The following is a 6,093-nucleotide window of genomic DNA, read 5'->3' on the forward strand; positions in this document are numbered from 1 at the left end:
AAGTGAAAATGTATAATTTACATCACAAATAAATATCTTTTTACATCAGCAAAAAATTCCAACTCAAACAGATAATGTATAATTGGTGATATAAAACTAGTGCTCCAACACATGATGATGTAAAGCTAGTTCAACTACTATATCATTTATAACATAGCAAGTTCATTTGAAGCAAATATAGTTCTTAAAACATAATTAACATAGTTCAAAGTATCACCATTAGACTAAAACTACTACTACCCCGAGTCTACTTCAACTACATAGAACATAAAACTACGCATCGTCGATCTTGAACTGCTCCCGGAACTAGTCCTTGCCAGGGTCGCCGCACTCGTCATCGTCCTCCTCCGAGTCAGACTCGACGGGGATAACTGTTGTGGGGCTAGCCTCCTCCGCCTTCATCGCCTTCTTCTTCTGCTCGGCCTTGTGTTTTTGGAAGAACTCACGCTCGGCCTGGACATACTCCAGATGCTCCCACGCGAACCTCGAAATCGTTGTGTCATCACTATCGCGGGAGCAACGAGAATCGCCGACTTCTTCTTCTCCTCCTCCTCCTCCTTCTTCTCATCCATCCGCCGAGTGTTAAGATTCTTCGGCCCAATTAACTCTGTGTCTACCTGAGTTTTGATCTCTGGAACGTTCATCTCGTGCCTCGGCCAGCCGAAATGCCACGCGGCAATGTCGTATGCACGCGCAGCCATGTCGACGAAGTCGAACGTGCCGATCCTGTAGCAATAGTAATCGCACTGGAACTCCACGCCCAAATTCCCGGACGGCTTTTTCCGCACCCCAAATAAACCGGTCTTGCTCTTAGAGACTTTCTTTGGCAGATGGCGGCTGTGGATCAAGACAATCGACCGGCGCAGAGGCGACCAACCGGCTATGGCTTCGAGATGATCGGCAGCGGCCGACCTTCAAGATGAGCGGCGGGTTCAACCAACAATCGTTTTCCCTTGTGGAGTGTGATACCATGAATGAAACCTTCCTATTATGAACGAAACATCTTGTGCCATGTCGTCAGAGGCGCACAAGAAATAAAAGCAGAGGAGAAATTTTTTTTTTGTGACGAAAATGGAATCAGATTTTGTGTATGTCGCGGGCAGATCTATACACTTTGACCTGGACTTGTTCGCCAGTACCGGCTCCTTTAGCAGGCCTCCCGGCACACGGAGGTTCTTAACCAACGTGGGCTTGACTTGGTCGGAGCAGTTCAAGGGGGTTCAGGAGGACGGGTATTTCTGCCACTCCAAAAAAAAGGAGGACGGGTATTTCTCAGTTGACACTTGACAGTCGATAAGCGACACACCGTCGAGCTCTAGGGCCACGAGCAGCAGGACGTCGTCCATCACGGCGTCCAGACCCCATAACGTGGCGGCAAACATGAACCGGAGCAAAGACGCTTCTTTCAGTCACCACATACCCAAAAAAAAGAAAAAAGAAAAGGAATGAGAGCAGTACCAGAAGTCACGCATCTTTCAGTCACCGCATCCCAAGGTAAAAGAAAAGGAAGATGCAGTTCAACATTCATTAGCAACGGCCAGATAAAAGTTTAACATGGCGCATGATGGATGCGAATTAGCCAACTACGCGGTTAAATTCCTACAAGTCCACGGCACGGTTCTCCGGTGCGCGCGCTACGTAGTACGAAGTGGGAGCACACCACAGGAACACCCCAACAAGCCATTTCTGCATCTCAAACACACACGGAACGGAAGAACCTGCGCCCAACCCAAGCCATCGATCTCTGGACCTCTTAATAATACCTGCAGGGCAATAATCAATGTTATTGGTCAAACAAGGCTGTACTGTTCCTTAGGCTAGTCATAGTGGGGAGTAACTTAGACTAGTAAGACTAGCCATAATGGGTAGTAACATAGAGTAGTAACATGCATATGTTATTAGTCTATATTACTACCTCCATAGTGGGTAGTAACCATGGTTTTCACTTTCAGTGAGATTTCGGTGAAATTCATTGAATTTCAGTAATTTCAGCAGACACTGAAATATTACGTTTCGGCCAAAATATTTCAGCAATTTCAGTATAGCACAACAATTCCAATATTTTTCAAAATATTTTTTAAATTTTTCAAATTTTTAATTGAATTCAAGTGAATATTTCGGTCATTTGGCTGAAATGAAAACTGAAATCACTGAAATTCACTGAATTTCAGTGATTTCGGTTGGTGCTGAAATTTTTCTGAAACTGAAATTGAAAACCATGGTAGTAACATAGAGGTAGTAACTTGAGGTTTTCATTTATTGTTTTGTGGGATCTATACTAGTACTTCAACTTTGTGATCTATATGTGGCATGTATCAATATGAAATTTTGTTTGCCAGTACCCATATATAAATACAAGAACACAAATTCGAACGGACCCATAATAAATAATAAGTGCCAATATAATATAATTAAAAATATATAAAACATGTTTAGAGCCTTATGCTCTATGTTACTAAATAATAAGTGCCAACATGGATCAAGTCTCGTATATAATCTATCGTCGCCCAAACTTTCTCCATATATGTCTCGAATATAATCTATCGTCGCCCAAACTTTCTCCATATATGCTCAATCAAATCATTTTTTAGAGCCTTATGCATCGGACGATCACGAATTCTAGCATCTCTTTGAAGTACCTCGGCAAATATTGGCATGTCACCATGAGTGAATACTGATGGGAAAACAATTGATGAGCCTGCTTCCTCATTCAAATCAAGCATATTCCCCGCCTCTTCTTTTTCATCCTCAACTATCATGTTGTGTAGAATGATGCATGCTAACATAATATGATGGAGATTGCCCCGGTCATATAAACGTGCCGGGCGCCGTAAAATAGACCATCGCGCCTGGAGCACACCAAATGCACGTTCCACATCCTTCCTTGCACCTTCTTGATGTTTAGCAAACAACCTCTGTTTTTCTGTTTGAGCTTCACGAATGCTGCCCACTCTGGGTATATTCCATCTACAACGTAATAACCAAGTTGATATTCCTTCTCATTGACATCATAGTTCACTCGAGGAGCTTGCCCTTTCAGTTGCTCAAGGAACAACATCGACTGATTAAGCACGTTGATGTCGTTGTTGGATCCAGCAACACCAAAAATTGCATGCCATATCCAAAGATCCTGAGAAGCAACCGCCTCTAGAATAAGAGTAGGGACGCCTTTATACCCACTGGTGAATTGTCCCTTTCACTCCATGGGACATTTGTCCCAACGCCAGTGCATACAGTCGAGGCTTCCTAACATGCCAGGAAACCCACGACTCTCTCCAATATCAAGTAAGCGCTGCACATCGTTGACATTGGGTTTTCGCATATACTCATCACCAAATATATGAATCATGCCTTTGACGAACAGCTTTAAGCACTTAATTGATGTGCACTCGGCAATCTTCAGGTACTCATCGAGAGCGTCCGCCGGAGTACCATATGCCAATTGGCGAATAGCTGATGTGCATTTCTGCAATGGAGATAGTCCATCACGGTCAAGAGCATCTTTCCTTTGCGTGAACTCTGGAGACCACTCTCCTAGTGCATGTACGATACGCTCGAAAAGGGGCCTTCTCATCCGAAATCTTCTACGAAATACCTTCTTCTTGTAGATAGGATTATCACAGAAATAGTCGCATACCAATTGCTCAGCAGCTTCTTCACGTGGCCTGTTCACGTAAATCCTCGGACCACTTCTGCTTGATCTTCCTTGAGCGTCAAGGCTTTCCTTCACTTCTATTGCGATCTCCTTGGCGAATGAGTCTAACATGTCCATCTGGACAAGGTAGTGATCTAGTGTGTAGAGGGAGGAAGGATCAATGATACTTGCTTCAGCTTCATCATCGGAACCATCAGCCGGTTGATTGGTATCCATATTTTGGTGCCCTTGTACAGGATGCTGCACTTGCGGAGGTTGAAAATTATAATTATGCATTGGAGGGAATTGTCCAAAACTTAGCAAGTCTTCAGGTGCAGGGGTGTACATTGGCCTCCTGTTACAAATATCAGAAGTCATGAGCATAGTACAGTAGCAATGAAATTTTGTACAACACCTCATCTCTCTAACAGAAGTATTATAAATATTAAATTATCAAGCGCACTAGACAAATTCATGAGGTATGCAATTGGATTTGGTCAGAAACAGACTTAAACAAGATATTTTTTAGGCTACTGTAAGAGATAGACTTAACACAGAACACATCTATTTTGGTGACCTGGAGTATTTGGACTGTTCGAAATGATTGTATTTGGTCAGGTACATAACTTATTCCTCTTTGTATCAAAGTCTAACTTGTAAATACTTATCTTAATAAAACTGCAGTAGGATAATCCTACTGTTTCTGCTATATATGAAGCATAATCAATCCTTTGTTCAAAAAGCATGTCCTAACTAGTGTCTCGATGTGATATATCACTTGTTCAATGAAGAAAGCAAAAGCAAAAGGATGTCAACTGAAGCTCAAGGTTTTGGTAATTCAGGCCACACCTACACACGCTGAATCAGACTTAGAAATTCAGACTTAGATGTGAGTAAAGACTTGGCAGTACAGAAATTCCCTGAGGACCTACACACGCTGAATCAGGTATTCGAGCTAAAGGAATTGCAATTGGCGAAGATTGAATTAAAAGCAGAAATTTATACCATGTAGGGTTTGCAGTAGAGGATTCCATGAGGGGGACGTACATGTACGGTGGTGTGGAGGGGCTGGCGGACGAGCTCGTCGGAGCGCCGGGGTAGAAGAGTTGCTGTGGCCAGCGGTTGGCGCACGAGCTTGCCAGGACGCCGGGGATGTGCTGCTGCGGCGGCGAGGTCGCCGATGACCGGACTGGCGCCGCCTCCTTACGGGCACCAGACTTGGCCATGATTCAGGTGGCCTCGCGTCGCCGGTCAGAGCTGCCGCCGGGCGGCGAGACGGAGAGCGGGGCGAGGGAGATGGAGGCGGCAGGGAGGGAGAGGATGGAGGCGGCAGGGAGGAAGAGGATGGAGCGGTGGGGAATTTTCCTTCGCGATGGGGACACCGCAGTGGAACAATTTGCATTAAAAAATTGTGGGACCAAGCGCGAAGTTACGGTAACCAGCTATGTTACTGCTATACTCTCTCTCCTTATTAAATCATTGCCACGTATGCAAATCTGCTGAGTTGGAATCTATGTTACTGCTACTCCCTCCTTCCATCTATATAGGGCCTAATGCGTTTTTCGAGGCTAACTTTGACCAAATATTAGAGCAATAATATATGACAAGCAACTTACACAAAGCACACCGTTAAATTCGTGTGTGATAGGAGCTTTCAATGATATAATTTTCACATTGTGCATGTCATGTACTATTAATCTTGTCAATAGTCAAAGGCGGTCTTAAAAAACGCATTCGGCCCTATATAGATGGAAGGAGGGAGTAAGTTACTACTCACTATGGCTAGTCTAACATGCATATGTTACTAGTCTATGTTAATACCTCTATAGTGCGTAGTATCATAGATTAGTATCATAGGTGGTCTCATTTATTGCCATGCATGACACATAGTAGCATCACATTTATTATGTTACGGTATCTACCTATGTTACTATAACCATCTCTCTCTTCTTTAATTGCCTGCCACATAAGCATGTTTGCAAGTCCCAAGTGCATGATACTACTTATGTTACCCCCACTATGGCCAGCCTTATATCTCACAATATTTGTATGATTCAAATACTGAACATTAGCTTCAACGTCGTGGAAACTGGGCCGAAAGCTCCAAAGTCGAATCATCTAAGCTATTGGACAAAACCAATGGAACAGTTCATTTTAAGTGGCACACCTTCAACTTACTTCTATTTTTCTCAAGTCTTTGGAATATTTCTATTGTTGACATATTCTAAGTAAGTCTTTGGCTACATCAGAGGCTAAAATGCCAGTTGTTAAAATACCCCCATCAGAGGTAAAAGCATAAAGCAAGTGCATTCAGTTAGAACCTAATAGGTATACTTTTCAGAAATATATGAGCTAGATAGTCAGTATTAAATCAAACAAATTAAATCCATGCAAAAGAAAAGCCTCAAGCAAGATAGTCTGTAGCAAATTGAAATATACGAGCTAGATGGTCAATGGAT

The 6,093-nt window shown here is 43.1% G+C and overlaps 1 pseudogene; it reads right to left on the minus strand.

Annotated features, from left to right (window-relative positions):
- Nucleotides 1-2,384: 2,384 nt before the first annotated feature.
- LOC123143426 (uncharacterized) lies at nt 2,385-5,220 on the minus strand (annotated as a pseudogene).
- Between the last annotated feature and the right edge of the window lie 873 nt (nt 5,221-6,093).

This window comes from Triticum aestivum, chromosome 6D, assembly GCF_018294505.1.
Source record: "Triticum aestivum cultivar Chinese Spring chromosome 6D, IWGSC CS RefSeq v2.1, whole genome shotgun sequence".
Lineage (NCBI taxonomy): Eukaryota > Viridiplantae > Streptophyta > Magnoliopsida > Poales > Poaceae > Triticum > Triticum aestivum.